The 20,220-nt window shown below is 40.9% G+C and overlaps 2 long non-coding RNA genes across 2 annotated transcripts in view; one reads left to right on the forward strand and one right to left on the reverse strand.

Moving 5' to 3' along the window:
* The first annotated feature begins 230 nt into the window (after positions 1 to 230).
* Positions 231 to 2,160, forward strand: LOC309710336. The gene is made up of 3 exons (XR_014277703.1): positions 231 to 256; positions 823 to 870; positions 1,114 to 2,160. It is a non-coding gene; the product is annotated as an uncharacterized lncRNA (long non-coding RNA).
* A 6,631-nt stretch (positions 2,161 to 8,791) lies between these two features.
* Positions 8,792 to 20,220, reverse strand: part of LOC309710335 — a 35,517-nt gene continuing 24,088 nt past the window's right edge. The window contains exons 2-4 of the long non-coding RNA XR_014277702.1: positions 15,872 to 15,970; positions 10,945 to 11,063; positions 8,792 to 9,077 (exon numbers count right to left, since the gene is read on the reverse strand). This is a non-coding gene — a long non-coding RNA (uncharacterized lncRNA). The remainder of the gene's footprint in view (positions 9,078 to 10,944; positions 11,064 to 15,871; positions 15,971 to 20,220) is intronic.

A 20,220-nucleotide genomic window follows, 5' to 3' on the forward strand; every position in this document is an offset into this window, starting at 1 on the left:
ACTAAGGTGGAGCGGTCACACAAATACACAATGAAAGGTCACAAACTGGTCAACACTGATTTGTGTTGTTGTGTCTCTGGGTTTCTTAGATGAACTAGAAGCTCATACTCTGAGACAACAAAGAATAAAATGAAGCCAATGACGCAGTGCACTAATAGCAGTTCCTCAAATGGCTACCTGAGGCTAACCCCAAAAGTTAGCCAAAGCTGCAGTTAAAAAAAAAGAAGCTAATTTCGACGACTCCCTTATTCACAAGGTATATTTTAAAATATAAAATGCAATGCAGAAATAAACATACTTTGAGTCTAGCATCTGTAACTCCTCCCTACATGAAATTTGTACAGGGGGTGATTTTCACCCATTCAAATTTGATCAGGAGTTAAAGTTTTGCATTATTAGTAGTATTGCCACTGTGAGTGACAGGTGTGCTGTCAAAGGTGGCTGTAACTGTTATATGTCTCACCACGGCTCACCACGGTTAATTTGAGTCACAGAAAAGGGCCTGCCCATTAGATCTATACTAGTTTGTTAGAGTGTAATACTGTATTTTACTCAAAGGTTACTTTGCACCAGTTAGTAGTGTATAGCTTGCTAAACAGGCTTGCTAGCATTAGCTGACGATGCATTAGCTAATGATTTGAGCCTCAAAATGAGACTTCACAAACCCATAATTGATCAAATTGAGGCTATATCTGTTTATCGTGTACAATCTGTCTGACTACCACAACTAATACAAATGGCCAAAAAAGTATTTTGTTTTGTTCCAGTCTGTTTTATATGACTAGCATATCAGTGTTGTTTTTAGCATGCACTTGTGTCCAGACAGGTGTGGCAGAGGATTCCTGTGTGAGAAGTTTAGAGAAATCCCAGGTGAAGCATGTCAGAATCAGTTAGGTTCTTTTGCTTCACTGAGCCCATCAATTCTGAAGCTTTTTGAACCTGATGTGAACATATCTTAACCGAGTCCCCGAAAGCTCACTCTAGGAAGAATTTCTTATACTATACATATAAATCTACAATGAAAGTTCACAAATCTGATTTTGAGGTTGTTAGCGCTGATTTGTGGTGTTGTGTCTCTGGGTTTTAATAATGTAAATGTTATCTACATTGCAGTTGAGACAGCCTCATCACAAGCATCTCCAGTGGCAGCCACCACGGATCCCAATTACTAGAGTAATCACTCCCTAGCTGAGAGCGTGGTTTCAGACAGGGTAAAGTATTATCCATCTTCATCATATTCATTATCAGGCAGCAGACGCAGGTGTCCTGGCCTCCCACTGCTCCATGCCATTAGTGACTGATAGACAGAGATACTATAATGACTTCACAGAAAACACCCACAATAAAATAATTTAAAAGAACTCTTAATTTAAATAAATTGCTGAGATATGCATACTATTTTTTCTGATAATTTCAGATCTATTTTTCATTTTAGGCTGTAGCTATGCAGCGTCTGAGGACAGGCTAGCTTGTCTACAGTGCATGCACGGTCAAATGTCACGCAGCAGGGGATTTGCAGCACATCATTTGTCCTCTCCTGATTATCCTCTCCCGTCTCCTTAACAAAGAGGGTCGGTATGACAGACATATATGATCTGTGTTTGAGATGAGCACAGGACAAAAAGGTGACAGAGATCACTTGGAGAGAGTGGTGGTATGTCTGTCACATATCCATTCACCTTACACATACACATATATAGGTGTAGAGAGCAACCTGCTTCCCGCTGAAAGTACCTGTACACGTACACCCAGCAGAGACTGTCACTGATATGTGTCGTGCAGATTGTTGTAGGTGCGGTGTGGTAACAAAAATAAATCATCTAATCAGCCTACTCTCTAATGGGTTATTGTAGCACCAGGTTGACACCGTGTTCCAGTGGAAGCTCACGAGATTTCAAAATTCAGAAATGCTTTTGGGTGGGATCGTTTTCCTATCCTCTGGCACCTGGTCGAGGTCATTCTATTAGGAGGTTTGATTTACATATAAATTGAACACGCAGTATTACGCACCTCCTTAAACTCATCTGTTTCACCGCCGTATCCCATTATCTGTCTCACATATTTCAACAAGCATTTAATCTCATCTTTCATATTGTCTTATGTTTCATTATGTCTCGGGTGTTATTTATTAAAATTCATTTAGCTAATAACGCCCATGCGTGCGGCCCCTTCGTGCTGCACCGTACCTATTCTGATGCGTTTGGAGTCTGAGTATCCCGAGGTAAAATGGGAAATGTTGAAAACTCACTGGAATATGAAAAGCAATCACATTTTCTGTATCAGTAAGCAGGTCTGTCGTAGCTTGGGGTCATTCGTGCTCTCTGCTGTTGCTTGGGGAGGCATTTTGAATGATCCCCTAAGGCTCACCTAGTTAATTAAGTTTTTCTGATATTAGAACAATGTAACTTGTAATTTTACTGCTTCACAAAGCCACTTCTCTTCCGCTGCTGAGGTAAGACTTGATGGATGTTACGTCTTCTCTGCAACGATGCTTTAAGTGGAATATACCACCAGCAAAAACATTGTGTTGTGACTCGATACACGCCAATAACGTGCAAGATATAACTCTTACTTCAGTTGTATATTTCTTAAGTCAGAGATTTACATTCTTGCAAAAACAAAAGCAGAAGAAAAACTGAAGAAAGTGAAAGAAACTTCTCTGAGTACACTATGTGCACATAACTAGATACACACAACTATGCAGTGGCGTTGTCTTGGTGATATGAAGTTTGAATGCTATGAAGAGGTGGAAAGGAAGCTCCAGATATAGAAACGTGTGGGTGTGTATGTGACTTTATCCACTGCCAAGAAATAAATTAAGCAATAACATTGGCTAGGTGAGGCACTTATGAAGAGTGAGAAAACAAATTGATTCAAACCTATGTGGAAAAAGTGCAGCTGAATGGTTTTCTGCTCCACCAGTGCTAATAGTGCACTATTTTCTGCACCCCTTGAGCAGACGGTAGGGAAGGGATTTAAAAAAAAAAAAAAAAAGCTCAATATTTAGTCTTCAGAAGGTGAAAAGCATGGCCTTGCAAAATGTTTTCAAAGCATTAAGAACTCATTAAACCGCAGTGTTTTGTTGCTTTCTCAGATGAACAAAACTAATAGGATAAGGAAGAACACAAATTATATTCATTAAAATTTCATGATTTTTTTTTTTGGCATTTTTTAAAGACATTCCAACATTTGATGTCCAGGTAAGACATACAAGAAGATGTATAATTATCACAAACCTCTGAAGCCAGGAATATTTTAGCTTGTTTTTTCTCCTCATTAATAAATAGCTTTTACTGAATTTATCAACCTGTTTTTTGGGGCTACAGAAATCAGGAATGTTCAGAATAAGACCTGAAAAACCCCTCTGTGCTCCTCCACCAATTACCATCTTACTGTGGTTGAAGGGTTTCTGTGTCCAAGTGATCTCAGTGACTATGACGTTAGGGGCAGTTCCCCCCTGGTAGGGTCTTCCAAGGCAAATTACTCCTAGGTGCGGGGCCACGAGACCCCTATAAAGAGAAAATTAACAGAGCACATCACCTTGCCCATGAGAGGCTGAGAGCAAAGCCTAGAGGGGCTCATGGTTGATTATTTGCTGGTCTTATCCCCTAAGGACAGCACTACACGGGTCTGTGTTCAACCTATGGAAAGGGCCCTAGGGCTTGGGTGTAATGTGGTCTGAAAAATCTTCAACTACTATCATTTCAAAAGCATTTTGAGTGAAATTTGGTTCGTTGAGTTTTGCAGATGTACTGCTGGGGTTGCTGCGCAGATCTGCAGATGGTCAGCACGCCCTGAACCACAGAGTGGACACCAGAGGTGAAGGGAGCCTGAGGTCGAATATTAATTCAAACTTGGTTAGCTTGTGAGACTGTGGAGACAGTTGACAGAGTCGGGCCAAGTGGAGTGTGGCTTTGGCAATGGCTGATGCAAAAACACTAGACCATGGAGAAAGACTTTCTACTGGCATTGAAATGACTCTGGCAAAGTGTCTGATGACTCAGGAGGGGGAAGCAGTGTTCTGCCGAATAGTATATGCAGTGACAATGAAGTGTTGCTGACCTCAGCTGGGGATATAGTCAGGGGTTGGAGGGAATACATTTATGATCTCCACAGAGTCTGGGGAGGAGGGGGATGACTTGTCCCATTACCAGGAAAGAGGACACTGAGAAAGTAACAAAAACCCCAAAACAACTGATACCGTGTATCCTCCACCCACCTACTCCAGGTGGGTGGAGGAGTTTCAATATCTTCAGGCCTTGTTCACATGTGGGGGGGAAAGTGGAGCAAAAGATTGACAGACAAGTTGGTGCAGGATGTGCAGTGATATGGATGCTGGGCCATCTGCTGTGCTGGAGAAGAAGCAGAGTGTTAAGGCGAAGGCAGTGATTTATTTATGTTCCCACCCTTACCTATGGCCAGGAACTGTGGCTAATGACTAAAAGAACAACATTATAGATACAAGTGACAGAAATGAACTTCCTCCAAAAGGTGTCTGAGCTCAGACTTAGAAATAGGGTGAGGAGGAGAAGTCACAGCTCCTCTCCATCAAAAGGAGCCATTTGATGTAGTTAGGGCATTTGACTTGGACGCCTCTAGAAAACCTCCTTGGTGAGATTTCTAGGGCATGTCCTACTGAGATGAGACCCCGGGGTAGACCAGGATGAGAGATTGTGTCTCCCAGCTCTAAATTGTCCCTTCTGAAGAACTGATGGAGGTGAAAATATAACCCAGGTATTTACTAGACAAAGCTATTTATAAGACTTTTATATTTTAGGACTGTGTAGCTGTTAGTTACAAATGGATTACTTTGTCTCAGTTGCCCTAGTTATTGCAGCAACTAGAGCGACGGGGCACAACATTAATACCACTGGTGAAATGAGTCACGAGACCATGTGATTACACTACAATGTTCAGCTAGAAAACTCAGGGTCCCGGCAATCTAATGGATGTTACTGTGCTTAAATATATTGCAGGCAGAGGTGGGGAGGCACAGGGATCCTTTTGGGCTGAGACATAATCCTATCTGCTGTGCAGTGTGTAATGGAATAAGACAAAGCTGGCCATTATAAAGGAAAAATAATTTAGACACATTCTTGGGGCATTTTAAAAAAAAATGAAGACATTAGATTGGTTCACAAATAATGGAGAAAGGTGTGATAGACTATCTGTGCTACGGACCACCAGACAAAATGCATTTTTGTCCCCAAACAAAATTTTCTTCAGTGCTGTTTGATGCAAATATGACTTCAGGCTTCTGAGTCTAAAATGTGGCAGCAGCAATTTCAGATACAAATATGTAATGAAAACATTATGTGACTGGCATGTTGTAATTAACCAATAACATATGCAAATGAGTGCACATGATCTGAATTTGAATACAGGCTGTGTTTATTATAAATTATCTCGGAGAGGTGGTTTGTTCGTGCCTACTCTGTATACATTTTTAATGTGAAATGGATTTTCACAGTTACAAACCACGTAACAAGAATTTCTGACTTACCTGGAATATCACTGATGAGATGCTTGCCGAGAAGACTAGGGTCAGTGTCTCCCAACCTCCACGGATAACAACCATTTTTTGTCACTGTGCTGCAACACACTTAATGATGTTGATTTGAATAGGAAGATATTTCCTTTTACATATGACCACCAATTACTGGAAAAAAAACATCTCAGAATGCCAAACATTTGATGGTTACAAATGATATTGTAAATTGCAATGTTAATACAGTCTTGCAAATGATGCTGCGAGCCAACAAAACACAAAACAAGGAGCTAGAAATTATAATCAGTGATTTTATAAAATGGTTTTGTTTTGTTGCCTGAAAAATCTCTAACAGCAAGTCTGCATTGTAGTGACTTCATATTATTCCTTGTAATTTTCTATCATCACAGCGTGGTTCGTCCCATTGTGAATCACTTTGCTTCTCTATTTCGAGTCCTCGTTTTTTTGAATTTGGCACAAGCATAGTGCAATTTTTCTTCCTTGCTGTTTAGTGTAACAGTAGGCAGGGGGAAAAATAATCCCACAATGCATGAATTGTGGAAATGGGACATGACACATGTTGTATTTATTAGAAAATCAACCTTAGAACAATGATGATTATGTCATTCTAAAAAGATTTAGAGCGCATTTGCATTGTAATAAAAAAGTAAAGTCAGGCAGCAGGCATCTAACATTCTCTCAAGTATATTATTAATGACTCACACATGGTTTCTGACCTATAATAAATACTGTAGAGATCCTAGAGAGAAACCTCAAACGTTAGACGCGTACAATGCCTTTTGTTATATAATATTGCCTTTTTGATCTCCGTGGTGCAGTGCACATCACACAATGGTAACTGTGTATGTTAATGCAGACTGTGTTTTATGTCAAAGGTGCTGACATACTCCTCCACAGGAGGGCATCTGTCATCTTTCCATCTATCTCTCCTCAACAGAGCAAAGCTCTGCTGGCAGAATAATGAGGAGCCACAACTACAAGGTAGTTTTCTTCCCCTGCAGCAAAGCAGATTTAACACCTCTGCAACCCTCTCTCTCATGTTCAGCTCAAACAGAAGATGCAAGCTGAGGCTGACAAGTGTCTGAAAACAAATATGATGATAGACAGACTATCATGTTTTTTCAGCTAGAATAAAGTGGAATGTTATCAGGCCTCTGCTCGGCTTCACAAGAAGAAAACTCTCTTGCCTCTTATATCTGCAGAAATAGACGCCAAAACCACCTTGCTTTTGCAAGCATCAGAATTATTAAGGGAAAAAAATCCCCCGCATGTCTTTGGAAAAATGCACAAACAATTTTTTTTATATTAGTTGCCAGTTCATCTGCCCAACTGATAGGTAGAAAACTTTTCCTGCAGAAATATATGGGTACAAGTATACAACCCAGCTACAAGATTACAGGAAGCTTGTCATCTTGGTTGTCCTGAAACAGGATAAATAAGGAGAATTGTCTCACTAAGTGTATCTCGAATAAAATATTTACTAAATCAAACATGTGGATCAGGATAATCCATACAAGGCCCGTATGGAGGCAGACAGTCTACTGTGGCGAACCCTAAAGGAAGCAGCCAAAGGAAGAAGAGGTAGCAGAAGACGAAGCTGCAGGTACAACTGTACACACATTTATAGTGTTAGAGAAGTGCCAGGTAGAGCTGTTGATCAGGTCCATGGATGAGAGTAATAGATCCGTTTAGCGTTAATCAATGTCGCTCACAGGCTCATTGAGCAGTGCACTCAGCATCCCGCTTTTGTGTCAGAGAGCCTTTTAATCTAATTGGACATTAAACTCCTGTCATTATTCCTCATGCTCTGAGACTTATTTATGGCTCTCCTGCTTGCTTGTCTTTACCTTTTCATTACAGCATGCCAGTCTACATCAGCAAACTCATTAATGGAAATGAATCAAAGGAGAAAGCTGATGTGTGGCTGAAAAGTGTAATTTAATAAATGTGTGTTAGGCTGCAGTGCTCAGCACATCATTCATGTTGTTTACGGGCTGTAATGTGTTAGCAGGTGAGGGCACTTTAATAATAAAGGCCTTTCCACAAAGGCAAACATCAGCGGTGCATTTTAATACACGGACCTGCAGGGAGTGCCAGGATTATCAATGCTGAATGCAGCCAGCAGGAACGCTGGTGTGAATGTGCTTCAGGATTAAGAAACTTTCATGTTTCATTAAGTTTACAAATAAATAATGAACAGTAATGTGGCATGCTAATGTAAATTTGGTTATTTTGGGTTTTTTTCCCTCAACTTTTTAAAAAAATTAATGTTTTTCACTGCAAATGGAAACTTTATCTAGGCAATAAAGCAGATCCTTGGTCAGGTAAATCCACTTAGTGGTTCCACACCTGTGTACAGTTAAAAAAAAATCGAAAATAAAGCAATTCATGGTTTTTAATTTTTGCAAATTTTTCTTATATAATTTTCATATAAACCTCTCTAAAAAGAAAGGATAATGCACCAGAAGATAATTAACAAGGCATTTTCTGCTTTTTTTTAATGCAGTTTTTTTCACTAGATCTGGTGTGACCACTAATAGCAGCTAATGTTGGTGTCACCTTTCCTCAGGCCACCTGCTCTGCTTTTGTTGCTGTGACAAGTCAATATGTATGATGTGTTAATGTGACAACCTAAATACTGGAGATGGATAACATTAATAAGAAACACTGGCAAAGCTAAATTTTCTTAGAAATCAGGTGGCTGAGGCTGATTCACATTTCTTGTAGCCGTCACCTGAGAAGATGTCAGCTGGTTTTCCCAGTGCATTAACTCTCTCGCTTTAAATCTGCACCTGTCAGTGTTTCCTTTCTGTTACAAGTGGGTCAAACGAGCATTGCCCCTTTCAGGTGGACTCAGTGAGCTAAAACCATTCCTAGGTTTGAGATCTGTTTGGGTCAGCATGTGTCAGTTGTTCCTCTAGGGTTTGGTCACCCATTGCAATCAAGAATCAAAACTATATCAGAGATACCAACATTTTTATGTCTTTACACCAACCTCTGCCCACATTGAGATGCAGGGTGGCACTAGTGTCACTGAAAACACTTTATACTACAAGCCATGTGGGTCCTTTCTATGTAGAGACACATCATACTACGTTAAAGTCCGAGTTATGTTATGCGTAATATATCTAATTAGAGAAATAGTACCTAACACTGCATTTTACCTCTGTTTTAGTATCGTTCGCCTCATTGTTTTGGTTTAATGGTCTGCAAGTTTTCCTGTTTGTGTTCAGCATCACTTTCACCTGTTTGGGGAACAAAAGCTCTGATCTGCTTCACACAATCTTTACAACAACAACAAATACAAACAAAGTCAGCAAATGGCTAGTCAGCATACTGTAGTGGAGTAAATATAAAAGGTTCAATCATTAAGTTCCTCATCTTCTCCATTAAAAAAAATAAAAAAAAACATACCTGATTTGAATTTTGCTGATGCCCACATCAGGGTAATGCTCCTGTGAAATCCTGGAACTCTTCCAGTTTTAAAGCTCAGTGTCCTTTAGTTTTCAGCCTTGAATGATGCACAGCCAGCAGGCCTTGATCATGTGACCTCAGGGTCCTGCTCAGGCTGTATGGATGTAAAAGATCACTGATGTATGCTGGTGCTTGTCCATGCAGAGCTCTCAAAGTCAAAACCAGAATCTTAAAGTGATCTTGATGGGGAGCCGGTGAAACTGGATTAGCTACTGCTGGATTAGCAGCTGTGGCTACAATGTAGCTTGCCATCACCAGTGTGTGAATGTGTGTGTGAATGGGTGGATGACTGAATGTAGTGTAAAGCGCGTTGGGGTCCTTAGGGACTAAGTAAAGCGCTATACAAATACAGGCCATTTACCTTTTTACCATTTACTCGCTGAATTATTGAAGTTCTTAACAACCTGCAGACATTCCAGTGGGGTTTTGTTAAGACAAGTGAACAATGAATTACAGTAATCCAGACATGATGGGGCATGAATAACAATCTCCAAGTCGGTGTGTGACACAGAGGAACTCAACTTGGCAATATTTCTTATGTGATAAAAGTAAGAGTGAACCAGAGGTTTAATGTGAGCATCTAAAGTGAGAGCAGCATCAAGAGTCACTCCAAGGTTGCTGATGGAAGATTTACCAAAACATGACAAGGGGACCTTGATTTTCTATGATCTCAGACAGAAATCTTTTGGAGACACAAACAAGGACTTTTCTTTTCTTTTCATTAAACTGGAGAATATTATCAGCCATCCACTTTTTAACTGAGTCTAAGCACCTACAGTATGCATGAATGTGTGACCTCTTGGGACTTAAAAGAGATAAACAACTGAATGTCATCTGTGTAACAGTGATAGGAAATGTCCTTAAAATGCTCAAAATGTGCTGAAGAGGGAGCAGATACAACAGAAACAATAAAGACTCAGCCTATCAGGCATATTGTGATGGCCAGCAGGGTCACTGAAACTCCTTTTTTGACCATTTGCACGGACCTCAAACTTCCTCAGAGAATAAGTAAAGCAAGCAAATATAAAACTCACCCAACTTTCATTAGGGGAACATAACTGTAGCTTCAACCCATGGATCAAACAGCAGTGTTAAATTGCACTGGGTCATTAGTGTAAGCACATGAATGCCTGTGACAGTGTGGTTTGCACTAAATCTCCCCCATGAGGCTTCTGACGAAGTACATTTAGAGAAAAAAAAGCTGACGCTGAAAAGCCGCACAAATACAATCTTTGCTCACCCCAGCGATTTGAAGGGTGGCATTGTCTGTTTGTCACAGCAGAGGGGGTCCGGCATGGATCATGGACTCCCAAATGCAAGTGGTCAGAACTGGACTTTCATGAATCACAAAAAAATAACAATGACTGGAAACGTTGCAGTGCTGCTAAAGAAGACCACCTTAAGGGGGAGCTCAGTAAAATGATGATTTTATTCCATTTGCCTTTAAGGGCATGATGGAGAACTAAACCAAGATAATGAAAAGGGAATTTTGGACTTACATTTGCACAGACACATTACACTGTTTAAAGCAGAGCTAGAGAGTGTCATATGCTGTGGGAGTGTCTGGTCGGGTGTGGTCCAGGTTCCTGTTGTCCGTCCCCTGGGGTGGAGTTGGACAGCTCATCCCCTGCTTCCAATTTCCGGGGCTCCATCTAGAGGGTTTTTAAGCCGGCACTACCTGCCACTCCTCGCCAGTTCGTCCTGCTACCACCCGTGATTCATCACCCGTTATCAGCAGCGCTGGTTCTGTTTCCATCCCGTTCTCCAGTCTGCCTAGAACCCTAGGACCACCCACTCACCTTCTCCTCAGCCTGCCCTCCAGCCCGTACTACAACTTCCCTGGACACCTTGGAACTTGGACCAGCTTCCCCACACTCTCAACCATCCCTGGGACGCTCCCACGGCAACCCCTTAGCCCGTGTTTTCAAGTAAGCACAAGACTCTCCACTAGTACCACTCACCTCTGCCCTTTAATTGTTTCCCATTCAGTTAAACCCTTCTCCTGTGTTTGCAGAAGTTCCCGCCCGTGTTCTCCTTGTGTTCAACGTCTGTTTCTCCACCCTCGGGCCTCCCTCAGCTCCTGCGAATGATTTCTGTTAGACCTAGTCTTGTTTAAGTTCTTTTTCCTTTCAATAAATTGCACATAGTTCGAGCAATTGAGTCTGCTCTTGAGTCCACTGCATCCTTGTTTGCAGTGTTGGGTAAGTTACTTTAAATTAGTAACTTAGTTACATTACTAGTTACTTCTATCAAAAGTAACTCAGTTACTTCAAGTTACTCGTTACTTTCAGAGTAACTAGTTACTAGGGAAAGTAACTTTGGTTTTACTCAGAATTCTCTTGTTAATGTGTTGCTTCCGTAACTGGATACCCAGCAAGATTGCCAGTATTCTAGCTTGCTTACTTGCTACAAGTGCACTGTGCCACCTACCAATAGAAAGGAAAAAATAATGTGCACATTTCCACGAGAGAAATCCCACGCCTGATTCTATCCTAGCCTGCTTTTTACATCCAACACAAAAACTGCAGTCGTGGTGCTTTCGATTGTACTCAGAACTCGGAAATTCTGCCTTCTGAATAGGAAGATGTAGGTAACACCAGACTGCAGATGAGCTGCATACAGAGCTCGACTGGGACAAAAAATTGGCCCAGGCATTTTGACTAGAGACCGTCGCACCATTATAGGAAAAATCATAAAGCCTTTGAATGAAAATAAACACTGTTGTGACAGTGATGTACACTGTTCTGATGGTATATATGTATCAATCTTTTTTAAAAGTGAGACATTTTAAATGAGAATAAGAAAGTATTTCCTTGTGCCCCCCTTTCCCTTTTAATGCCCTACATGGACCCCTGGCAACACTTTGCTAGACCCGCCCCTGCACAGTTACCAGCTGTCAGCTACCTAAAAAAGGATCCTGGTGTTATTTGTCTCTCAGAAACAGTTCATAACTTCCCTTCAACTCATTCATGTCACCAAAAGGTAAACCTGTTTCTCCATCACAGCTCTGATGATCCAGTAAGGACATCTCCTGGTTTCATCTTCATGTTTCCCTCTCATCACATAACCAAACCATATCATGACCAGCAGGTTTACAGCTGTGGCTCCAGCAAACATCAGCTGATAGTAGAAATTAATATTAAATAAATTCTAACAACAGCTGATCAAGCTTAAACGTGCTGCTGTTGTTTACCGCGACATCCGCTGGTTTCCTCTTTCTGGCGCAAAGTGGGCGATAAATAAAATGGTAAATGGCCTGCATTTGTATAGCGCTTTTCTAGTCCCTAAGGACCCCAAAGCGCTTCACACTACATTCAGTCATTCACCCATTCACACACACATTCACACACTGGCGATGGCAAGCTACATTGTAGCCACAGCTGCCCTGGGGCGCACTGACAGAGGCGAGGCTGCCGGACACTGGCGCCACCGGGCCCTCTGACCACCACCAGTAGGCAAACATGGGGTTAGTATCTTGCCCAAGGATATTTGGCATGCAGCCAGGAGGCAGCCTGGGATCAAACCACCGACCTTCTGATTAGTGGCTGACCTGCTCTGCCACCTGAGCTACAGTCACCCACAAGAGAGAAAAGCTGATCAGCTGATCATTGATCAGTTTCATGATATAGTAGAAACAGGAGAGGGAGGGTGAGAGGATGAGAGAAGAAGAGGCAGCTGTGCAGCGTAAACACAGAATAACTCCAGCTTTGTGTCTTTTTCATTGTAGCTGAAGTCTGGGACAAAATGTTCCTTTTCACCTCAATAAGAAACCCGTAATATTTTCTCTGAATACGAGAAATTCTGTTTTTTATGGGACGGTTGGAAACTCTAATAATTAACCTTATGAACAAAATAAAGTTCAACACCAGTAACATAGCACCACCCAGCTGTATAGAAACTCCGTCATGCTAGCTAGCACGCAGTACGAAAAAGTCAGCATAAATAAACTCCACCTAAACTTGGTTCATATCTGACCCAGATGGACTGCAGGTTATAACTTCTTACCTGAAGTTCAGTTCACCTGACACTCTCGGACCAGCAGCCACTTCGGGTCTCTCCTCTTGCCTCCCTTTTCCTTGCTTACGTCACTGTCATGAGACATTCTTGCAAAAAAAATCACGGTTTTAATAACGCAGTAACGCAGCGTTCCTACGGGAAAGTAACGGTAATCTAATTACCGTTTTTGCAATAGTAATCCCTTACTTTACTCGTTACTTGAAAAAAATAATCGGATTACAAGTAACGCTTTACTGGTTTTGGCATAATAACTAGTTACCGTGCTCGTTACCACAATAATAACGTAGTTACTGTAACGTGTTACTTAATAACACGTTAGTCCCAACACTGCTTGTTTGTGACAGAGAGGCAAGGTGCTGAGGAAGAACATGGCCATTACAAGGCTTCAGGGTCTTAGGAGACCTCCAGCTATTACTGTGTGCGGCACGCCCGTAGAGCACCTCTTCATGGGTGTTTAAGCAAGCACTTTAAATGGAAATGTACTTGACATGTTAGGAGACGTAATCATTGGGTATTTGAATTGAACTCACTTTGCCCACAAACGTCTCGGTTTAACTCGCTCTCTCCCAGTCTCATCATTCTTTGATGCTTTCTCACCTTTTGTCTTTCTCGTTTTGTTCTTGCTCTTGCTCTCCTCCTCCCACTCATTCTGGTACTAAATTATTTGTGTTCCTCACGGCATCCTTGCATTTTATGATTTGTCAGTGTTTGTTGGTAGTCTATGTTCATTCCCGAACTGTGAAATTGTCAGAGAGCGTGTGGGCAGTACCTTTTATAGTTGCAAGATTTGTGGTTATTTAGTGGAAATTACTATGCTGTAGCTTCAAGTCGCTAAATACGACTGTACGACCATATGACTTTTTCTGTTTCACGAGCAGAAATGTCTTGTTTTTTGCCTCAAAAACCATAATTTTCGTGCTTTAATGAAGTACTCAGGACATGTTTAGTGAAAGCCATTGAATGACAAAATTATAAAGAAGTGCAGCAGTTTTTTGTGGGAATTTGGAAAATTCAATTATCAGATGTTCCCATATCGAATAATCACCTCTGGCTAATTTGAGTAATGTTCACGTCTGATCATTGATTGAAGTACAAAATTGTTCTCCAAAGGACATTTTGTACTATTTTTCTCAGCTACTGAACCTATTTTCTTTTGTGGAAATATAAAGTTCCAACTTTTCTAATTTCTTAAATTATACCTTCTCTACTTTCTGCTCTGCAGCCCTTAATTGCGGCCCTATGTTTCTCACCCTTCGTCGCAGTCTGCCCTCTCATTACACCAATTACAGCCTGTGAACATTTCATTAGTCTAATATGCCCAGGCCGGGACATACAGCATTATTGTGCTGAGCACACTGTTTCCATTACACTCTCATTGCACTGACCCCTCCCCTTGTGCCAGCCTCAACCCTTGCTGTCAACTGTAAAGCAGGAAAATTAATTGTGCGCTTGTCCAGTGTTTTCCTAACAAATCAATGCATGAAAATCATTATGTTATACTGTGATATTTAGAAGCGCTCATCTTATTTGTGGTTTAACTAGCAAACAGGGAGGAGCTGCCTTAAGGACAAGAGGTTTCCAATCAGAGTGTGGGTGGAGAACAAAGGTATCCAGAAAATCTTCCAAACAGATTCCAAACATGACTATTCCCACATGAACACTTTTCTTAGGAGAGCTCCTCCTTTGTTCTTTTTGCTGTGATGGCCTGTCATTTGGACTTGTCTTGCCAGAAACAGTCTGTTCCACATTAACTGCTTGAAAAGTCAAACCAGCTTGATCATTAGCCTTCACACGAGGCTCGGTCTCTCGCCCACATCTGCTACATTTATTTTAAAGTGCTCCTCATAACTTTGTGCCTTTCTTCTAGTTTCTTCATGTTCTCCTTTATAGCTTGTTTTTCATTTTCTTTCCTCACGCAATTGATGTTTGTTGTATTGGGGGTGAAAAAAAGCAAAAAAACCCCAAAACAAAACCCGTCCGAAACAGCAGAGGTCACACACTGCTGCCTTTGCCTATAATAGCTGTTTATGCTGCTGGAATAAAAAATAAAGTCAAATTGTATTAGACGTGTGTCCTCATGACAGTATTATATAGCAAAGAATTAAATATGATCATCATAAATGTAATCTTAAATAATGTGACTATCATTCCTTCTGTCATAAATTCATAAATCTAGCAATATGGCACAGTCTGCCTTTTTCTCCTTGAAATGGAGCCGGCTCTCCCAGCTCCTTGTGCATGGCCAATCACATACACATTGCACGGGAAATTAATTCCATTATTAAACATGCCGCACTTCAGAAATTTCAATTACCGATGGCAGCGTGAGGAGGAGAAAGAAAGTAATGCAAGCCCTCTCTAATGCATGAATATTGTATTAGGCCAAGAGAGTAATCACGGCTGATAGCTACAGAAGTCAAGTGTCTCCAGGTCCATTTATATACATGACTTTTGGCCAGATGGCCACCATAGACAACAAGTTCATTTCTGAAGGCTACTTATGCGGCCATCAAGAATTGAAATGTATGAAAGTGGTCAAGAGTGTGACAACCATGGGCTCCAAAACAAAATGGCTACTCTGCTTAATGGGTTTAAGTGGTATAATAGCAAATGCTACATAAGTGGGCAGCTCTGTTGCAAATGAATGAACACTGCTGACCTGTCTGCTTGGCAACAGCAAGAGTTTGAAATACAGAGGAACATTTTGTTGTCCACAATCATGCAGTCTGTATACTAATTTAATTTTCTCTCAGAACACAGTGTTGAAATCAACGTGTAAGCTTTTTCAGATGTCTTCTTGAAAAATTGGCAAAGCATAAACACAAGGGAACAAAGTGGTGCGTTTTGACCCCGTAGAGGACAAACACTTACCACTGTTAATTTCCTCGCTTGCCATTTCCTCATGTTTTGCAGACTTGAGCACTCTTTCCAGTTGGGTAAAATGTCCCTTGTTGCCATCGAGCCATGAGTCTGAGAGGAAAAAAAGGTCAAAGCAATTTATATGTGACACATAGAGTTTGATCGCTTTGTCATCGCCTCGGGGGCCAAACCTGCTGCTCTTATAAGTACACCCCATGCACACACACGCACGCTCACTTGTTATGAGTGTTGTGCCTGGGCGCGCACAGGGACACACTCATACACACATGCACAAGCAGATGTGTGCACATGTGTATGCACAACGCACACACACACACGCATGTAACTGCAATCTGCATAAGAATGTGAGAAAACAATTTTGGTTCAGCCTGGTTTCATGCCTTTGGCGTGTCTTTGTCCTCTATGTGAAACGCAGCAAAAGCATCACAGTGAAGAGGTTAAATAAAGGACTGATTTAAGATTCAACCTTATTAATAGATAATCTAGAAAGCGATTCTTTACAATGAGCAGCTCATTTAGTGAAATGCATTAATGTTTTAGATCATCCTTGAGCCTGGAATCGTGATTTTTTTATTTTTTATTTTTTGGCCTTCTGCTCAGTGAAGTGTAAGTCCTAACATCAGTGCTCGCTGTCAAAACGCATCATATCCCCTGGTTCGCACGAAAAAAGGTGCACAAAAATGTCTCACCACTGGTTTCCAAAACTGCAATAACAGATGTCACATTTGGCATGACAACTTGTGGAGAAGCATATTAATTTTAGCAAGCATCTGACATCAGTTGTTAATGAAATACTTTGACATTTGGGAAATATGCTTAACTGCTCTCTGGCTGTTAAAAAACGGAGCTGCAGCAAGCAGCCAGTTAGTTTAGCTTAGTTTCAAAATTCTGGTTAGTAGGACCTCCAATGCTCAGTGTGCAACTTTTTCTTGGCCGGCATCAGTAACCTCCCAGAGTCTCTGCTGGTTGCCTGGCAACTGCCTGTAGCCAAGAAATAGAAGGAAAGGCATATGTGTGCTGTATACATACAAGAAATTGCTATCAAGTGATGTCTAAAATACATTTTAGGTGTATTAACTTTTCCCTGCAATATTTATAAACAGTCAAACGTTTGGCAATTGATTCTAAACAAGCATGAATAAGAAGTGAATGTGGGAATAATCATCAAATGAACAATTATTATTATCTACAATGTCAAAAGCCAAGTAAAGAACTGTAGCCAGAATAAAGGTAGGTTCCCATAACTCACTACACTGAAATGTCAAAATACTGGAAGGCAGAAAAAAATGAAGTCGTCTCACAGGATAGTGACCATGGAATGTCTGCTCCAACTATACTGTAACAGATGAAATTGCCCAGATGTGTCATTATTTATCGTACACATCTGCTTGGGTTACTGGCGACAAGGAGAAGATGGAAGGGTGGAAAGACTGGGAGGCAGTAGCTGCCTACGCGAATACCCATCATGCCAATTCCACTGTGATTTATTGAGAGTCTTGCCAACGCAGGGGACAAATGACCTTCACACATAGTTATCAGTGGAAGATATCATTGGACAGAGATTTCTTTATCGCATCCCTCGTTGCCCCAGGACCCAGTCTAGACTCCGTATGCATGTCTGTGTGCAGGTGTGCAAGTGTGTGTTGTTGTATAAAACTGACATTGAGCTGGGCCTCAGGGCGGAGGAACACTTCTTTTTACTTGCTGGTTCCACTTGTGGGTCTGTCTTGCTTGTAATACCATGTCTTCGTGTTGGGACAATAATGGCCAGTACCTTTTATTTCCCCTTTATTTTACTATCAATGAATGAATGATTGACTGAATGAAACTAACTTGACCCAGTGCGTCATGCCATATTGAAAGTTTGGACACTTTTGCTGCTACTACAGCACCACAGTAGTTCCATTAGGCTTATTTAATTTCAGCTGAGCATAGGGAAGGTTTATATAGTTTACAAATCATCACCATACATTTTTATATACAGCTTATGCAGGTTTACGGGTTTTGGGGAAAAAGGGTCTATACACTGAATACACTTTCATATCTGGTGCACAAAGACTAGAAATATCATACGGTCGTTTGCAACAGTCTCAAGGCACCCCTTATTTCCAATCAGATGTTTCCCATATGGTATTGCATGGTGGAACATTGCACAGAGGTTACTTTGCTGGCTTCATGATTCTACCAGTAAGATCCCGATCACTACTGAAGTTTAGACCCAGTTTAGAGCAAAACCCTGACAGTGCTTCACAGTGCTGCATATGTATTGATGATGATTTTGATGATTAAGATTTTCACATCACTCCATCTGCTGCCACTGGTTTTCGGTCCAGTTCTTGTGTAATTTGGCATAACCCAGCCCAAGAAGCTTCTTCAGTTCGGAAGCTTCTCGGATGAGAGGTGAAACGTTTTCAAGCAACTTAAAGAAGTCCAGACGCTTTTCGTTGAAAGCTCCCTTGACTACGATGATCTGGATGACTGAGAACCTTCACAGACATATTCCCTACACGTGGCTTCTTGACAGACACCCCTCCACTGAGACCATTTCTGATTATGCTTTGCTGAACAGTAGATGCGTGAAGGGTCAGAGGCTTCTCTCAGGTCCTGTGTCAGGTCTGCCGTGTTGGATTTTTTCCCTATTTTTTATGAACATGACTTTCTGATACTGTTCATCTGCTGTAGATAGGTTTTAGGTCTGACATTTTTTGCTTTTCCTTCACTTGTCTACTTTCGTCAAATTTTTTAAGGATGTGCTCCACACCATGCAAGATATGTCAGGCTTTTTGCTAATAGCACTATTATTTTTATGCTGTAGTATGCCTGTCAAACTAGGCTTTTTCTTTGTTCATAGATTAAAAAAAAAAAAAAAGATTTAAGAGGCTTAAAACAGTCAGGTACTAGGACTGAACTGAAAATGAGTAAAAAAAAAACAGCAAGTGTCCAAAGACAAACTTTTAAAGTCTGGAGTGACACAAAATGACACAAAAGTTTCACAACTTTCCTCAACATCTGACTGAATTTCTCATCTGTGTGATCCTGTGTCTGTCACACTGTGGCCGCGCTGATTCTGGATGTAGGAGTACAAGCTGTTTTCCGCAACCCCAGCTGGTGCGTGTCATTATGTCCCCGACGTAGCTCCTGCTTGCTATTCTAGGTCTCGCCACACTGACTTTTCAGAAATGTTTTCATTCTTCTTTCATAAAAAAACACACAAATTATGTGTTGAATAAGGTTGAATCTAAAATTATGCACTTTTTCAGACTATGATTATACCGTCATCTTGTAAAAATAATCTACCACATCTTATGAAACTAATCTACAGGATTACAGGTTCTTTGTTTGAACTGCTTTGAATGCTGATAATCGCTTAGAGCAATCACTGGACTTAAAGGCAAAGGTGCACTGTGCACTCTTTCTTCATGAAACTTTGTAAAAGCTTTACAAAAACATTATTTTACATGCAGTGTTTGCTTCCATATTTATGCACTAGACTTTGCAGTCCTCCTTTTTATTGCCTTTGCTCACTCCTTGCTATATTTCTTGCTACATTACCTTCAGTTGTAGATCAAAGGAATAGTCTGAAGCCTTCACACCATCGGCACAGTCGAATGGCTAAATATAAATCTTCGTAAAACTTTGGTTGACATCTCTACTAGAGGCCAGAAACTTCACAGAGTACCTTAAAATTATGTCTAGAACTCATACTGAGTATCAGCTCTGCTCAAGATGTAATATAAGAAGTCAATAACATAATCAACTGTGCTTCAAAATACAAGGATGGAGTGCAGGAAGCTCTATTGTGGTGCCTTGCTCACAGCTAAATAGAAAAGATCCAGAAGAATGACTGTACTATACTTGCTTGCAGAACTCTTAATTGCATTTCTGGTCTCTCGCTGACATCATTATCTACAACATACAATAATGTTGCAGATAATGAGAACACAAACAGTTTTATTACCGCTAGTTAAGTTTGTTAGACTAATTCAGGATCTTTTTCCGGGTCCACATGTCTTTATTACAAATCAAAGTATTTCCTGCCCGGTTTTCCCCATCCAGGTGATACAAAGCCTTTCTCTTTCTGCAGACATCTCCAATATTTTCCCAGTCTTTATAACGACACTAAACGGTGCTAGAAATCGGTGTGTCTCATTTGTCAGCCCTTTTTACTGGAGGCTCCTGACACTGTAGTCCACAGATCACGAACCCAATTAAAGCAAGCAATTTGTGTTAAATTTATTACGCCGAGAACTGCACTGCCATTGGCTCAGAGCTCGTCAGGCCTCACCTTTATCACATTTAGCAGTTCAGCCTGGTCCCAGAGAGGTCTGTGGTCATTTTTG

This window comes from Aulonocara stuartgranti (assembly GCF_965226115.1).
Source record: "Aulonocara stuartgranti genome assembly, chromosome: 7".
In the NCBI taxonomy this organism is placed as follows: domain Eukaryota; kingdom Metazoa; phylum Chordata; class Actinopteri; order Cichliformes; family Cichlidae; genus Aulonocara; species Aulonocara stuartgranti.